Below are 17,117 nucleotides of genomic sequence, written 5' to 3' on the forward strand. Positions count from 1 at the left end.
CTTTCACACTTTTGACTTTCTTTATTCATCCAAATAGCAAACTCATCACCACTCAACCTGACCAACTCGGCTATGTCCCCGTGCTGCAGTTCTCTGTCTTATCTAGATCATTTGCAATTGAATGGAATAGATCCCTTTTGGACAAAGTGGATTCACCTGCTGCTGCAGTGACCACAGGTGTGATAACATCTAGAATTGGCATCTGGTGCGATCTCTCCGCTTCCACTCCAAAGAAAGTTACCTGTTTATTCCTATCATGCATTGGTTTTTGGGGTTTTCTTTGAGTAATGATGATCTCTTTAGTAGTCTGTTGGCGCCCTCTCCTGGAGGAATAGTTTGCTTGCTCTTGGACATTCTAAAAGAGAGGTCATGATAGACATTGAGCTTCTGAGCTCAATTGGGGACAGTCATGGGTGATGAATGTTTGCAACCTACTGCGAAGCCTCATACCGCAATATAAGGAACGTCAAATACTAAGAAAGGGCGGCCTATGAAAGAATTACTACTTTCAATAAGTACACTTAAACGGCTAATTGGGAATAGAAAAACTGTAAAAAGCCCTCTGAGAAAGCCCCCCTCTAACCTTTGATAGTAAGCTTTTCTGTAGTCTGCCTGTTGATGTATTTTCCGTTTGAACTGTGCACAACATGAAGAGACGGAACACTGGCGGCTTGTCACAATGCCCCCCGATGACATCACAATAGCGCTGCTGCCTAGAAAACAAGCTGCGCAGAAGAAGTTGTTCTTTGGGTGGGAGGGTGGGCTAGTGGAAGGAGGGGGCAATCTCTTTTTTTCCCGGGTGGTAGGGGGATGACAGGAGAAGGGAAGCGGGTGGTGAGAAAGGTACAGAGGGCAGGGTTTGGGGGCTGGGAAGGAAAGGGAAAAGATTAGGGTTTGGGGATGATGAAAGGGCTTTCTACGGGTAAGGATGGCAAAGGGTGGCAGTGACGGAAAGTCAGGCAACCTGTCCTGTCCGTCTTTTTGTATCGTGAATTGGAAAGACTGCAAGGGGGAGGGGAGTTGCTTGCGCCCTAAAGGAGGAGTTATTCAGATTCATTGCAGTGGGCGGCGGCTGCAAAACGCACCATTCTTCTTGTTTTGGCTCTGCAAAGCAGCCTTTTCAAGGGTTGGCTTGGGTGACAAAATGTCTTGTGTAGGCGTGGGTTTGTCTCCCTCTCGCTCTCTCTCCCTAAGATGTGTCCGGCATAGGCCAGGGTGCCACTCGAGGCCCAAACCAATTCTGGTTATCGCTTCTCGGCCTTTTGGCTAAGATCAAGTGTAGTATCTGTTCTTATCAGTTTAATATCTGATACGTCCCCTATCTGGGGACCATATATTAAATGGATTTTTAGAACAGGGAGATGGAAAAAGAGCTTGCTCTGTCCACTCCACGCATTGACCTGGTATTGCAGTACCTCCAGGAACGGTGCACCCCTTCTTAACCCAGTTTCCAAAAGCAGAACTCAATTCACCTGATTCATATTAGCCCGATTTAATGAATTGGAAGAAAGCATACGTCTTCATATGCACCTCAATTTGGCCCATTCACTTTTCACACTTCCTCCTTTTGTTTTTTATCTTTCACACTTTTGACTTTCTTTATTCATCCAAATAGCAAACTCATCACCACTCAACCTGACCAACTCGGCTATGTCCCCGTGCTGCAGTTCTCTGTCTTATCTAGATCATTTGCAATTGAATGGAATAGATCCCTTTTGGACAAAGTGGATTCACCTGCTGCTGCAGTGACCACAGGTGTGATAACATCTAGAATTGGCATCTGGTGCGATCTCTCCGCTTCCACTCCAAAGAAAGTTACCTGTTTATTCCTATCATGCATTGGTTTTTGGGGTTTTCTTTGAGTAATGATGATCTCTTTAGTAGTCTGTTGGCGCCCTCTCCTGGAGGAATAGTTTGCTTGCTCTTGGACATTCTAAAAGAGAGGTCATGATAGACATTGAGCTTCTGAGCTCAATTGGGGACAGTCATGGGTGATGAATGTTTGCAACCTACTGCGAAGCCTCATACCGCAATATAAGGAACGTCAAATACTAAGAAAGGGCGGCCTATGAAAGAATTACTACTTTCAATAAGTACACTTAAACGGCTAATTGGGAATAGAAAAACTGTAAAAAGCCCTCTGAGAAAGCCCCCCTCTAACCTTTGATAGTAAGCTTTTCTGTAGTCTGCCTGTTGATGTATTTTCCGTTTGAACTGTGCACAACATGAAGAGACGGAACACTGGCGGCTTGTCACAATGCCCCCCGATGACATCACAATAGCGCTGCTGCCTAGAAAACAAGCTGCGCAGAAGAAGTTGTTCTTTGGGTGGGAGGGTGGGCTAGTGGAAGGAGGGGGCAATCTCTTTTTTTCCCGGGTGGTAGGGGGATGACAGGAGAAGGGAAGCGGGTGGTGAGAAAGGTACAGAGGGCAGGGTTTGGGGGCTGGGAAGGAAAGGGAAAAGATTAGGGTTTGGGGATGATGAAAGGGCTTTCTACGGGTAAGGATGGCAAAGGGTGGCAGTGACGGAAAGTCAGGCAACCTGTCCTGTCCGTCTTTTTGTATCGTGAATTGGAAAGACTGCAAGGGGGAGGGGAGTTGCTTGCGCCCTAAAGGAGGAGTTATTCAGATTCATTGCAGTGGGCGGCGGCTGCAAAACGCACCATTCTTCTTGTTTTGGCTCTGCAAAGCAGCCTTTTCAAGGGTTGGCTTGGGTGACAAAATGTCTTGTGTAGGCGTGGGTTTGTCTCCCTCTCGCTCTCTCTCCCTAAGATGTGTCCGGCATAGGCCAGGGTGCCACTCGAGGCCCAAACCAATTCTGGTTATCGCTTCTCGGCCTTTTGGCTAAGATCAAGTGTAGTATCTGTTCTTATCAGTTTAATATCTGATACGTCCCCTATCTGGGGACCATATATTAAATGGATTTTTAGAACAGGGAGATGGAAAAAGAGCTTGCTCTGTCCACTCCACGCATTGACCTGGTATTGCAGTACCTCCAGGAACGGTGCACCCCTTCTTAACCCAGTTTCCAAAAGCAGAACTCAATTCACCTGATTCATATTAGCCCGATTTAATGAATTGGAAGAAAGCATACGTCTTCATATGCACCTCAATTTGGCCCATTCACTTTTCACACTTCCTCCTTTTGTTTTTTATCTTTCACACTTTTGACTTTCTTTATTCATCCAAATAGCAAACTCATCACCACTCAACCTGACCAACTCGGCTATGTCCCCGTGCTGCAGTTCTCTGTCTTATCTAGATCATTTGCAATTGAATGGAATAGATCCCTTTTGGACAAAGTGGATTCACCTGCTGCTGCAGTGACCACAGGTGTGATAACATCTAGAATTGGCATCTGGTGCGATCTCTCCGCTTCCACTCCAAAGAAAGTTACCTGTTTATTCCTATCATGCATTGGTTTTTGGGGTTTTCTTTGAGTAATGATGATCTCTTTAGTAGTCTGTTGGCGCCCTCTCCTGGAGGAATAGTTTGCTTGCTCTTGGACATTCTAAAAGAGAGGTCATGATAGACATTGAGCTTCTGAGCTCAATTGGGGACAGTCATGGGTGATGAATGTTTGCAACCTACTGCGAAGCCTCATACCGCAATATAAGGAACGTCAAATACTAAGAAAGGGCGGCCTATGAAAGAATTACTACTTTCAATAAGTACACTTAAACGGCTAATTGGGAATAGAAAAACTGTAAAAAGCCCTCTGAGAAAGCCCCCCTCTAACCTTTGATAGTAAGCTTTTCTGTAGTCTGCCTGTTGATGTATTTTCCGTTTGAACTGTGCACAACATGAAGAGACGGAACACTGGCGGCTTGTCACAATGCCCCCCGATGACATCACAATAGCGCTGCTGCCTAGAAAACAAGCTGCGCAGAAGAAGTTGTTCTTTGGGTGGGAGGGTGGGCTAGTGGAAGGAGGGGGCAATCTCTTTTTTTCCCGGGTGGTAGGGGGATGACAGGAGAAGGGAAGCGGGTGGTGAGAAAGGTACAGAGGGCAGGGTTTGGGGGCTGGGAAGGAAAGGGAAAAGATTAGGGTTTGGGGATGATGAAAGGGCTTTCTACGGGTAAGGATGGCAAAGGGTGGCAGTGACGGAAAGTCAGGCAACCTGTCCTGTCCGTCTTTTTGTATCGTGAATTGGAAAGACTGCAAGGGGGAGGGGAGTTGCTTGCGCCCTAAAGGAGGAGTTATTCAGATTCATTGCAGTGGGCGGCGGCTGCAAAACGCACCATTCTTCTTGTTTTGGCTCTGCAAAGCAGCCTTTTCAAGGGTTGGCTTGGGTGACAAAATGTCTTGTGTAGGCGTGGGTTTGTCTCCCTCTCGCTCTCTCTCCCTAAGATGTGTCCGGCATAGGCCAGGGTGCCACTCGAGGCCCAAACCAATTCTGGTTATCGCTTCTCGGCCTTTTGGCTAAGATCAAGTGTAGTATCTGTTCTTATCAGTTTAATATCTGATACGTCCCCTATCTGGGGACCATATATTAAATGGATTTTTAGAACAGGGAGATGGAAAAAGAGCTTGCTCTGTCCACTCCACGCATTGACCTGGTATTGCAGTACCTCCAGGAACGGTGCACCCCTTCTTAACCCAGTTTCCAAAAGCAGAACTCAATTCACCTGATTCATATTAGCCCGATTTAATGAATTGGAAGAAAGCATACGTCTTCATATGCACCTCAATTTGGCCCATTCACTTTTCACACTTCCTCCTTTTGTTTTTTATCTTTCACACTTTTGACTTTCTTTATTCATCCAAATAGCAAACTCATCACCACTCAACCTGACCAACTCGGCTATGTCCCCGTGCTGCAGTTCTCTGTCTTATCTAGATCATTTGCAATTGAATGGAATAGATCCCTTTTGGACAAAGTGGATTCACCTGCTGCTGCAGTGACCACAGGTGTGATAACATCTAGAATTGGCATCTGGTGCGATCTCTCCGCTTCCACTCCAAAGAAAGTTACCTGTTTATTCCTATCATGCATTGGTTTTTGGGGTTTTCTTTGAGTAATGATGATCTCTTTAGTAGTCTGTTGGCGCCCTCTCCTGGAGGAATAGTTTGCTTGCTCTTGGACATTCTAAAAGAGAGGTCATGATAGACATTGAGCTTCTGAGCTCAATTGGGGACAGTCATGGGTGATGAATGTTTGCAACCTACTGCGAAGCCTCATACCGCAATATAAGGAACGTCAAATACTAAGAAAGGGCGGCCTATGAAAGAATTACTACTTTCAATAAGTACACTTAAACGGCTAATTGGGAATAGAAAAACTGTAAAAAGCCCTCTGAGAAAGCCCCCCTCTAACCTTTGATAGTAAGCTTTTCTGTAGTCTGCCTGTTGATGTATTTTCCGTTTGAACTGTGCACAACATGAAGAGACGGAACACTGGCGGCTTGTCACAATGCCCCCCGATGACATCACAATAGCGCTGCTGCCTAGAAAACAAGCTGCGCAGAAGAAGTTGTTCTTTGGGTGGGAGGGTGGGCTAGTGGAAGGAGGGGGCAATCTCTTTTTTTCCCGGGTGGTAGGGGGATGACAGGAGAAGGGAAGCGGGTGGTGAGAAAGGTACAGAGGGCAGGGTTTGGGGGCTGGGAAGGAAAGGGAAAAGATTAGGGTTTGGGGATGATGAAAGGGCTTTCTACGGGTAAGGATGGCAAAGGGTGGCAGTGACGGAAAGTCAGGCAACCTGTCCTGTCCGTCTTTTTGTATCGTGAATTGGAAAGACTGCAAGGGGGAGGGGAGTTGCTTGCGCCCTAAAGGAGGAGTTATTCAGATTCATTGCAGTGGGCGGCGGCTGCAAAACGCACCATTCTTCTTGTTTTGGCTCTGCAAAGCAGCCTTTTCAAGGGTTGGCTTGGGTGACAAAATGTCTTGTGTAGGCGTGGGTTTGTCTCCCTCTCGCTCTCTCTCCCTAAGATGTGTCCGGCATAGGCCAGGGTGCCACTCGAGGCCCAAACCAATTCTGGTTATCGCTTCTCGGCCTTTTGGCTAAGATCAAGTGTAGTATCTGTGAGGCTCGGCAGATGCAATGCACACTGGAAGGTTGCGCTTGCTAGTACTCTGGATGTATAGTATATTCATCTAGAGGAAAACATGGCCCTACCAGGATCGAGGCTATTAGACTGAGTAAGTGTGGGGGCTATGGTGCAATGTGCCCCAGGACTGACGACCCTGGAGTGAGTCTGAGCTTGCTGGCTTGGGACCCCGGCGAGCCTTGGGCTCTGTAGCACACCGTACCTTGCCCTTTCATACTTTCTGAGCATATTGCTCTATCCCGGCCTTCTGGCTAGGAAGGGAAATTTTTATAATCATGGTCGGAGGTCCGTTCAGCTTTGGGCTGAGAAACCAACACCCGGTTGGAGGTCCGGGTCAGCTTCGGCTGAGAAACCAACACCCGGTTTGAGGTCCGGGTCAGCTTCGGCTGAGAAACCAACACCCGGTTGGAGGTCCGGGTCAGCTTCGGCTGAGAAACCAACACCCGGTTGGAGGTCCGGGTCAGCTTCGGCTGAGAAACCAACACCCGGTTGGAGGTCCGGTTAGCCTTGGGCTGAGAAACTAACACCGGTTGACGGTCCGGGCAGTTTCGGCTGCGAAACCAACAACTAGTAGCTCTCTACTCCACTTGGGTAAGATGCCTGGGTGGACGCTGGGAGCAACGACAAGGCTCAACCAGGCTTCGGCTTGGGGGAGCACCGAAGATCCCTGACCCTTGCTGTGGCCTTCTGGCTCGGAGGGACGGGGTTGATTTTTGGGGACCCTCTCCTCACGGAAGGGTCCACACGAATCCTAGCCTTTGCACTGTTTTTGGTGTGACTTCGGTCATGCATTTTTTGCGGTGCTTTGGAAAGCTTCATTAAATCAAAAATCTGTTCTTATCAGTTTAATATCTGATACGTCCCCTATCTGGGGACCATATATTAAATGGATTTTTAGAACAGGGAGATGGAAAAAGAGCTTGCTCTGTCCACTCCACGCATTGACCTGGTATTGCAGTACCTCCAGGAACGGTGCACCCCTTCTTAACCCAGTTTCCAAAAGCAGAACTCAATTCACCTGATTCATATTAGCCCGATTTAATGAATTGGAAGAAAGCATACGTCTTCATATGCACCTCAATTTGGCCCATTCACTTTTCACACTTCCTCCTTTTGTTTTTTATCTTTCACACTTTTGACTTTCTTTATTCATCCAAATAGCAAACTCATCACCACTCAACCTGACCAACTCGGCTATGTCCCCGTGCTGCAGTTCTCTGTCTTATCTAGATCATTTGCAATTGAATGGAATAGATCCCTTTTGGACAAAGTGGATTCACCTGCTGCTGCAGTGACCACAGGTGTGATAACATCTAGAATTGGCATCTGGTGCGATCTCTCCGCTTCCACTCCAAAGAAAGTTACCTGTTTATTCCTATCATGCATTGGTTTTTGGGGTTTTCTTTGAGTAATGATGATCTCTTTAGTAGTCTGTTGGCGCCCTCTCCTGGAGGAATAGTTTGCTTGCTCTTGGACATTCTAAAAGAGAGGTCATGATAGACATTGAGCTTCTGAGCTCAATTGGGGACAGTCATGGGTGATGAATGTTTGCAACCTACTGCGAAGCCTCATACCGCAATATAAGGAACGTCAAATACTAAGAAAGGGCGGCCTATGAAAGAATTACTACTTTCAATAAGTACACTTAAACGGCTAATTGGGAATAGAAAAACTGTAAAAAGCCCTCTGAGAAAGCCCCCCTCTAACCTTTGATAGTAAGCTTTTCTGTAGTCTGCCTGTTGATGTATTTTCCGTTTGAACTGTGCACAACATGAAGAGACGGAACACTGGCGGCTTGTCACAATGCCCCCCGATGACATCACAATAGCGCTGCTGCCTAGAAAACAAGCTGCGCAGAAGAAGTTGTTCTTTGGGTGGGAGGGTGGGCTAGTGGAAGGAGGGGGCAATCTCTTTTTTTCCCGGGTGGTAGGGGGATGACAGGAGAAGGGAAGCGGGTGGTGAGAAAGGTACAGAGGGCAGGGTTTGGGGGCTGGGAAGGAAAGGGAAAAGATTAGGGTTTGGGGATGATGAAAGGGCTTTCTACGGGTAAGGATGGCAAAGGGTGGCAGTGACGGAAAGTCAGGCAACCTGTCCTGTCCGTCTTTTTGTATCGTGAATTGGAAAGACTGCAAGGGGGAGGGGAGTTGCTTGCGCCCTAAAGGAGGAGTTATTCAGATTCATTGCAGTGGGCGGCGGCTGCAAAACGCACCATTCTTCTTGTTTTGGCTCTGCAAAGCAGCCTTTTCAAGGGTTGGCTTGGGTGACAAAATGTCTTGTGTAGGCGTGGGTTTGTCTCCCTCTCGCTCTCTCTCCCTAAGATGTGTCCGGCATAGGCCAGGGTGCCACTCGAGGCCCAAACCAATTCTGGTTATCGCTTCTCGGCCTTTTGGCTAAGATCAAGTGTAGTATCTGTTCTTATCAGTTTAATATCTGATACGTCCCCTATCTGGGGACCATATATTAAATGGATTTTTAGAACAGGGAGATGGAAAAAGAGCTTGCTCTGTCCACTCCACGCATTGACCTGGTATTGCAGTACCTCCAGGAACGGTGCACCCCTTCTTAACCCAGTTTCCAAAAGCAGAACTCAATTCACCTGATTCATATTAGCCCGATTTAATGAATTGGAAGAAAGCATACGTCTTCATATGCACCTCAATTTGGCCCATTCACTTTTCACACTTCCTCCTTTTGTTTTTTATCTTTCACACTTTTGACTTTCTTTATTCATCCAAATAGCAAACTCATCACCACTCAACCTGACCAACTCGGCTATGTCCCCGTGCTGCAGTTCTCTGTCTTATCTAGATCATTTGCAATTGAATGGAATAGATCCCTTTTGGACAAAGTGGATTCACCTGCTGCTGCAGTGACCACAGGTGTGATAACATCTAGAATTGGCATCTGGTGCGATCTCTCCGCTTCCACTCCAAAGAAAGTTACCTGTTTATTCCTATCATGCATTGGTTTTTGGGGTTTTCTTTGAGTAATGATGATCTCTTTAGTAGTCTGTTGGCGCCCTCTCCTGGAGGAATAGTTTGCTTGCTCTTGGACATTCTAAAAGAGAGGTCATGATAGACATTGAGCTTCTGAGCTCAATTGGGGACAGTCATGGGTGATGAATGTTTGCAACCTACTGCGAAGCCTCATACCGCAATATAAGGAACGTCAAATACTAAGAAAGGGCGGCCTATGAAAGAATTACTACTTTCAATAAGTACACTTAAACGGCTAATTGGGAATAGAAAAACTGTAAAAAGCCCTCTGAGAAAGCCCCCCTCTAACCTTTGATAGTAAGCTTTTCTGTAGTCTGCCTGTTGATGTATTTTCCGTTTGAACTGTGCACAACATGAAGAGACGGAACACTGGCGGCTTGTCACAATGCCCCCCGATGACATCACAATAGCGCTGCTGCCTAGAAAACAAGCTGCGCAGAAGAAGTTGTTCTTTGGGTGGGAGGGTGGGCTAGTGGAAGGAGGGGGCAATCTCTTTTTTTCCCGGGTGGTAGGGGGATGACAGGAGAAGGGAAGCGGGTGGTGAGAAAGGTACAGAGGGCAGGGTTTGGGGGCTGGGAAGGAAAGGGAAAAGATTAGGGTTTGGGGATGATGAAAGGGCTTTCTACGGGTAAGGATGGCAAAGGGTGGCAGTGACGGAAAGTCAGGCAACCTGTCCTGTCCGTCTTTTTGTATCGTGAATTGGAAAGACTGCAAGGGGGAGGGGAGTTGCTTGCGCCCTAAAGGAGGAGTTATTCAGATTCATTGCAGTGGGCGGCGGCTGCAAAACGCACCATTCTTCTTGTTTTGGCTCTGCAAAGCAGCCTTTTCAAGGGTTGGCTTGGGTGACAAAATGTCTTGTGTAGGCGTGGGTTTGTCTCCCTCTCGCTCTCTCTCCCTAAGATGTGTCCGGCATAGGCCAGGGTGCCACTCGAGGCCCAAACCAATTCTGGTTATCGCTTCTCGGCCTTTTGGCTAAGATCAAGTGTAGTATCTGTTCTTATCAGTTTAATATCTGATACGTCCCCTATCTGGGGACCATATATTAAATGGATTTTTAGAACAGGGAGATGGAAAAAGAGCTTGCTCTGTCCACTCCACGCATTGACCTGGTATTGCAGTACCTCCAGGAACGGTGCACCCCTTCTTAACCCAGTTTCCAAAAGCAGAACTCAATTCACCTGATTCATATTAGCCCGATTTAATGAATTGGAAGAAAGCATACGTCTTCATATGCACCTCAATTTGGCCCATTCACTTTTCACACTTCCTCCTTTTGTTTTTTATCTTTCACACTTTTGACTTTCTTTATTCATCCAAATAGCAAACTCATCACCACTCAACCTGACCAACTCGGCTATGTCCCCGTGCTGCAGTTCTCTGTCTTATCTAGATCATTTGCAATTGAATGGAATAGATCCCTTTTGGACAAAGTGGATTCACCTGCTGCTGCAGTGACCACAGGTGTGATAACATCTAGAATTGGCATCTGGTGCGATCTCTCCGCTTCCACTCCAAAGAAAGTTACCTGTTTATTCCTATCATGCATTGGTTTTTGGGGTTTTCTTTGAGTAATGATGATCTCTTTAGTAGTCTGTTGGCGCCCTCTCCTGGAGGAATAGTTTGCTTGCTCTTGGACATTCTAAAAGAGAGGTCATGATAGACATTGAGCTTCTGAGCTCAATTGGGGACAGTCATGGGTGATGAATGTTTGCAACCTACTGCGAAGCCTCATACCGCAATATAAGGAACGTCAAATACTAAGAAAGGGCGGCCTATGAAAGAATTACTACTTTCAATAAGTACACTTAAACGGCTAATTGGGAATAGAAAAACTGTAAAAAGCCCTCTGAGAAAGCCCCCCTCTAACCTTTGATAGTAAGCTTTTCTGTAGTCTGCCTGTTGATGTATTTTCCGTTTGAACTGTGCACAACATGAAGAGACGGAACACTGGCGGCTTGTCACAATGCCCCCCGATGACATCACAATAGCGCTGCTGCCTAGAAAACAAGCTGCGCAGAAGAAGTTGTTCTTTGGGTGGGAGGGTGGGCTAGTGGAAGGAGGGGGCAATCTCTTTTTTTCCCGGGTGGTAGGGGGATGACAGGAGAAGGGAAGCGGGTGGTGAGAAAGGTACAGAGGGCAGGGTTTGGGGGCTGGGAAGGAAAGGGAAAAGATTAGGGTTTGGGGATGATGAAAGGGCTTTCTACGGGTAAGGATGGCAAAGGGTGGCAGTGACGGAAAGTCAGGCAACCTGTCCTGTCCGTCTTTTTGTATCGTGAATTGGAAAGACTGCAAGGGGGAGGGGAGTTGCTTGCGCCCTAAAGGAGGAGTTATTCAGATTCATTGCAGTGGGCGGCGGCTGCAAAACGCACCATTCTTCTTGTTTTGGCTCTGCAAAGCAGCCTTTTCAAGGGTTGGCTTGGGTGACAAAATGTCTTGTGTAGGCGTGGGTTTGTCTCCCTCTCGCTCTCTCTCCCTAAGATGTGTCCGGCATAGGCCAGGGTGCCACTCGAGGCCCAAACCAATTCTGGTTATCGCTTCTCGGCCTTTTGGCTAAGATCAAGTGTAGTATCTGTGAGGCTCGGCAGATGCAATGCACACTGGAAGGTTGCGCTTGCTAGTACTCTGGATGTATAGTATATTCATCTAGAGGAAAACATGGCCCTACCAGGATCGAGGCTATTAGACTGAGTAAGTGTGGGGGCTATGGTGCAATGTGCCCCAGGACTGACGACCCTGGAGTGAGTCTGAGCTTGCTGGCTTGGGACCCCGGCGAGCCTTGGGCTCTGTAGCACACCGTACCTTGCCCTTTCATACTTTCTGAGCATATTGCTCTATCCCGGCCTTCTGGCTAGGAAGGGAAATTTTTATAATCATGGTCGGAGGTCCGTTCAGCTTTGGGCTGAGAAACCAACACCCGGTTGGAGGTCCGGGTCAGCTTCGGCTGAGAAACCAACACCCGGTTTGAGGTCCGGGTCAGCTTCGGCTGAGAAACCAACACCCGGTTGGAGGTCCGGGTCAGCTTCGGCTGAGAAACCAACACCCGGTTGGAGGTCCGGGTCAGCTTCGGCTGAGAAACCAACACCCGGTTGGAGGTCCGGTTAGCCTTGGGCTGAGAAACTAACACCGGTTGACGGTCCGGGCAGTTTCGGCTGCGAAACCAACAACTAGTAGCTCTCTACTCCACTTGGGTAAGATGCCTGGGTGGACGCTGGGAGCAACGACAAGGCTCAACCAGGCTTCGGCTTGGGGGAGCACCGAAGATCCCTGACCCTTGCTGTGGCCTTCTGGCTCGGAGGGACGGGGTTGATTTTTGGGGACCCTCTCCTCACGGAAGGGTCCACACGAATCCTAGCCTTTGCACTGTTTTTGGTGTGACTTCGGTCATGCATTTTTTGCGGTGCTTTGGAAAGCTTCATTAAATCAAAAATCTGTTCTTATCAGTTTAATATCTGATACGTCCCCTATCTGGGGACCATATATTAAATGGATTTTTAGAACAGGGAGATGGAAAAAGAGCTTGCTCTGTCCACTCCACGCATTGACCTGGTATTGCAGTACCTCCAGGAACGGTGCACCCCTTCTTAACCCAGTTTCCAAAAGCAGAACTCAATTCACCTGATTCATATTAGCCCGATTTAATGAATTGGAAGAAAGCATACGTCTTCATATGCACCTCAATTTGGCCCATTCACTTTTCACACTTCCTCCTTTTGTTTTTTATCTTTCACACTTTTGACTTTCTTTATTCATCCAAATAGCAAACTCATCACCACTCAACCTGACCAACTCGGCTATGTCCCCGTGCTGCAGTTCTCTGTCTTATCTAGATCATTTGCAATTGAATGGAATAGATCCCTTTTGGACAAAGTGGATTCACCTGCTGCTGCAGTGACCACAGGTGTGATAACATCTAGAATTGGCATCTGGTGCGATCTCTCCGCTTCCACTCCAAAGAAAGTTACCTGTTTATTCCTATCATGCATTGGTTTTTGGGGTTTTCTTTGAGTAATGATGATCTCTTTAGTAGTCTGTTGGCGCCCTCTCCTGGAGGAATAGTTTGCTTGCTCTTGGACATTCTAAAAGAGAGGTCATGATAGACATTGAGCTTCTGAGCTCAATTGGGGACAGTCATGGGTGATGAATGTTTGCAACCTACTGCGAAGCCTCATACCGCAATATAAGGAACGTCAAATACTAAGAAAGGGCGGCCTATGAAAGAATTACTACTTTCAATAAGTACACTTAAACGGCTAATTGGGAATAGAAAAACTGTAAAAAGCCCTCTGAGAAAGCCCCCCTCTAACCTTTGATAGTAAGCTTTTCTGTAGTCTGCCTGTTGATGTATTTTCCGTTTGAACTGTGCACAACATGAAGAGACGGAACACTGGCGGCTTGTCACAATGCCCCCCGATGACATCACAATAGCGCTGCTGCCTAGAAAACAAGCTGCGCAGAAGAAGTTGTTCTTTGGGTGGGAGGGTGGGCTAGTGGAAGGAGGGGGCAATCTCTTTTTTTCCCGGGTGGTAGGGGGATGACAGGAGAAGGGAAGCGGGTGGTGAGAAAGGTACAGAGGGCAGGGTTTGGGGGCTGGGAAGGAAAGGGAAAAGATTAGGGTTTGGGGATGATGAAAGGGCTTTCTACGGGTAAGGATGGCAAAGGGTGGCAGTGACGGAAAGTCAGGCAACCTGTCCTGTCCGTCTTTTTGTATCGTGAATTGGAAAGACTGCAAGGGGGAGGGGAGTTGCTTGCGCCCTAAAGGAGGAGTTATTCAGATTCATTGCAGTGGGCGGCGGCTGCAAAACGCACCATTCTTCTTGTTTTGGCTCTGCAAAGCAGCCTTTTCAAGGGTTGGCTTGGGTGACAAAATGTCTTGTGTAGGCGTGGGTTTGTCTCCCTCTCGCTCTCTCTCCCTAAGATGTGTCCGGCATAGGCCAGGGTGCCACTCGAGGCCCAAACCAATTCTGGTTATCGCTTCTCGGCCTTTTGGCTAAGATCAAGTGTAGTATCTGTTCTTATCAGTTTAATATCTGATACGTCCCCTATCTGGGGACCATATATTAAATGGATTTTTAGAACAGGGAGATGGAAAAAGAGCTTGCTCTGTCCACTCCACGCATTGACCTGGTATTGCAGTACCTCCAGGAACGGTGCACCCCTTCTTAACCCAGTTTCCAAAAGCAGAACTCAATTCACCTGATTCATATTAGCCCGATTTAATGAATTGGAAGAAAGCATACGTCTTCATATGCACCTCAATTTGGCCCATTCACTTTTCACACTTCCTCCTTTTGTTTTTTATCTTTCACACTTTTGACTTTCTTTATTCATCCAAATAGCAAACTCATCACCACTCAACCTGACCAACTCGGCTATGTCCCCGTGCTGCAGTTCTCTGTCTTATCTAGATCATTTGCAATTGAATGGAATAGATCCCTTTTGGACAAAGTGGATTCACCTGCTGCTGCAGTGACCACAGGTGTGATAACATCTAGAATTGGCATCTGGTGCGATCTCTCCGCTTCCACTCCAAAGAAAGTTACCTGTTTATTCCTATCATGCATTGGTTTTTGGGGTTTTCTTTGAGTAATGATGATCTCTTTAGTAGTCTGTTGGCGCCCTCTCCTGGAGGAATAGTTTGCTTGCTCTTGGACATTCTAAAAGAGAGGTCATGATAGACATTGAGCTTCTGAGCTCAATTGGGGACAGTCATGGGTGATGAATGTTTGCAACCTACTGCGAAGCCTCATACCGCAATATAAGGAACGTCAAATACTAAGAAAGGGCGGCCTATGAAAGAATTACTACTTTCAATAAGTACACTTAAACGGCTAATTGGGAATAGAAAAACTGTAAAAAGCCCTCTGAGAAAGCCCCCCTCTAACCTTTGATAGTAAGCTTTTCTGTAGTCTGCCTGTTGATGTATTTTCCGTTTGAACTGTGCACAACATGAAGAGACGGAACACTGGCGGCTTGTCACAATGCCCCCCGATGACATCACAATAGCGCTGCTGCCTAGAAAACAAGCTGCGCAGAAGAAGTTGTTCTTTGGGTGGGAGGGTGGGCTAGTGGAAGGAGGGGGCAATCTCTTTTTTTCCCGGGTGGTAGGGGGATGACAGGAGAAGGGAAGCGGGTGGTGAGAAAGGTACAGAGGGCAGGGTTTGGGGGCTGGGAAGGAAAGGGAAAAGATTAGGGTTTGGGGATGATGAAAGGGCTTTCTACGGGTAAGGATGGCAAAGGGTGGCAGTGACGGAAAGTCAGGCAACCTGTCCTGTCCGTCTTTTTGTATCGTGAATTGGAAAGACTGCAAGGGGGAGGGGAGTTGCTTGCGCCCTAAAGGAGGAGTTATTCAGATTCATTGCAGTGGGCGGCGGCTGCAAAACGCACCATTCTTCTTGTTTTGGCTCTGCAAAGCAGCCTTTTCAAGGGTTGGCTTGGGTGACAAAATGTCTTGTGTAGGCGTGGGTTTGTCTCCCTCTCGCTCTCTCTCCCTAAGATGTGTCCGGCATAGGCCAGGGTGCCACTCGAGGCCCAAACCAATTCTGGTTATCGCTTCTCGGCCTTTTGGCTAAGATCAAGTGTAGTATCTGTTCTTATCAGTTTAATATCTGATACGTCCCCTATCTGGGGACCATATATTAAATGGATTTTTAGAACAGGGAGATGGAAAAAGAGCTTGCTCTGTCCACTCCACGCATTGACCTGGTATTGCAGTACCTCCAGGAACGGTGCACCCCTTCTTAACCCAGTTTCCAAAAGCAGAACTCAATTCACCTGATTCATATTAGCCCGATTTAATGAATTGGAAGAAAGCATACGTCTTCATATGCACCTCAATTTGGCCCATTCACTTTTCACACTTCCTCCTTTTGTTTTTTATCTTTCACACTTTTGACTTTCTTTATTCATCCAAATAGCAAACTCATCACCACTCAACCTGACCAACTCGGCTATGTCCCCGTGCTGCAGTTCTCTGTCTTATCTAGATCATTTGCAATTGAATGGAATAGATCCCTTTTGGACAAAGTGGATTCACCTGCTGCTGCAGTGACCACAGGTGTGATAACATCTAGAATTGGCATCTGGTGCGATCTCTCCGCTTCCACTCCAAAGAAAGTTACCTGTTTATTCCTATCATGCATTGGTTTTTGGGGTTTTCTTTGAGTAATGATGATCTCTTTAGTAGTCTGTTGGCGCCCTCTCCTGGAGGAATAGTTTGCTTGCTCTTGGACATTCTAAAAGAGAGGTCATGATAGACATTGAGCTTCTGAGCTCAATTGGGGACAGTCATGGGTGATGAATGTTTGCAACCTACTGCGAAGCCTCATACCGCAATATAAGGAACGTCAAATACTAAGAAAGGGCGGCCTATGAAAGAATTACTACTTTCAATAAGTACACTTAAACGGCTAATTGGGAATAGAAAAACTGTAAAAAGCCCTCTGAGAAAGCCCCCCTCTAACCTTTGATAGTAAGCTTTTCTGTAGTCTGCCTGTTGATGTATTTTCCGTTTGAACTGTGCACAACATGAAGAGACGGAACACTGGCGGCTTGTCACAATGCCCCCCGATGACATCACAATAGCGCTGCTGCCTAGAAAACAAGCTGCGCAGAAGAAGTTGTTCTTTGGGTGGGAGGGTGGGCTAGTGGAAGGAGGGGGCAATCTCTTTTTTTCCCGGGTGGTAGGGGGATGACAGGAGAAGGGAAGCGGGTGGTGAGAAAGGTACAGAGGGCAGGGTTTGGGGGCTGGGAAGGAAAGGGAAAAGATTAGGGTTTGGGGATGATGAAAGGGCTTTCTACGGGTAAGGATGGCAAAGGGTGGCAGTGACGGAAAGTCAGGCAACCTGTCCTGTCCGTCTTTTTGTATCGTGAATTGGAAAGACTGCAAGGGGGAGGGGAGTTGCTTGCGCCCTAAAGGAGGAGTTATTCAGATTCATTGCAGTGGGCGGCGGCTGCAAAACGCACCATTCTTCTTGTTTTGGCTCTGCAAAGCAGCCTTTTCAAGGGTTGGCTTGGGTGACAAAATGTCTTGTGTAGGCGTGGGTTTGTCTCCCTCTCGCTCTCTCTCCCTAAGATG

At 47.3% G+C, this 17,117-nt stretch overlaps 9 non-coding genes and 2 pseudogenes across 9 annotated transcripts; all 11 read left to right on the forward strand.

The window, feature by feature from the left end:
* Positions 1-1,246: 1,246 nt before the first annotated feature.
* Positions 1,247-1,437, forward strand: LOC142268381 (U2 spliceosomal RNA). The gene has a single exon (XR_012734098.1). It is a non-coding gene; the product is annotated as a U2 spliceosomal RNA (small nuclear RNA).
* A 1,387-nt stretch (positions 1,438-2,824) lies between these two features.
* On the forward strand, positions 2,825-3,015 carry LOC142268413 (U2 spliceosomal RNA). The gene has a single exon (XR_012734118.1). It is a non-coding gene; the product is annotated as a U2 spliceosomal RNA (small nuclear RNA).
* Positions 3,016-4,402: 1,387 nt separating this feature from the next.
* LOC142268425 (U2 spliceosomal RNA) lies at positions 4,403-4,593 on the forward strand. The gene has a single exon (XR_012734129.1). It is a non-coding gene; the product is annotated as a U2 spliceosomal RNA (small nuclear RNA).
* Positions 4,594-5,980: 1,387 nt separating this feature from the next.
* LOC142268397 (U2 spliceosomal RNA) lies at positions 5,981-6,107 on the forward strand (annotated as a pseudogene).
* A 730-nt stretch (positions 6,108-6,837) lies between these two features.
* Positions 6,838-7,030, forward strand: LOC142268383 (U2 spliceosomal RNA). The gene has a single exon (XR_012734099.1). It is a non-coding gene; the product is annotated as a U2 spliceosomal RNA (small nuclear RNA).
* A 1,387-nt stretch (positions 7,031-8,417) lies between these two features.
* LOC142268437 (U2 spliceosomal RNA) lies at positions 8,418-8,608 on the forward strand. Its single transcript, XR_012734140.1, has one exon. It is a non-coding gene; the product is annotated as a U2 spliceosomal RNA (small nuclear RNA).
* Positions 8,609-9,995: 1,387 nt separating this feature from the next.
* On the forward strand, positions 9,996-10,186 carry LOC142268449 (U2 spliceosomal RNA). The gene has a single exon (XR_012734151.1). It is a non-coding gene; the product is annotated as a U2 spliceosomal RNA (small nuclear RNA).
* A 1,387-nt stretch (positions 10,187-11,573) lies between these two features.
* On the forward strand, positions 11,574-11,700 carry LOC142268398 (U2 spliceosomal RNA; annotated as a pseudogene).
* A 730-nt stretch (positions 11,701-12,430) lies between these two features.
* Positions 12,431-12,623, forward strand: LOC142268384 (U2 spliceosomal RNA). Its single transcript, XR_012734100.1, has one exon. It is a non-coding gene; the product is annotated as a U2 spliceosomal RNA (small nuclear RNA).
* Positions 12,624-14,010: 1,387 nt separating this feature from the next.
* Positions 14,011-14,201, forward strand: LOC142268387 (U2 spliceosomal RNA). Its single transcript, XR_012734103.1, has one exon. It is a non-coding gene; the product is annotated as a U2 spliceosomal RNA (small nuclear RNA).
* A 1,387-nt stretch (positions 14,202-15,588) lies between these two features.
* On the forward strand, positions 15,589-15,779 carry LOC142268401 (U2 spliceosomal RNA). The gene has a single exon (XR_012734109.1). It is a non-coding gene; the product is annotated as a U2 spliceosomal RNA (small nuclear RNA).
* The last annotated feature ends 1,338 nt before the right edge of the window (positions 15,780-17,117 follow it).

This window comes from Anomaloglossus baeobatrachus, unplaced genomic scaffold (genome assembly GCF_048569485.1).
Source record: "Anomaloglossus baeobatrachus isolate aAnoBae1 unplaced genomic scaffold, aAnoBae1.hap1 Scaffold_3016, whole genome shotgun sequence".
Lineage (NCBI taxonomy): Eukaryota > Metazoa > Chordata > Amphibia > Anura > Aromobatidae > Anomaloglossus > Anomaloglossus baeobatrachus.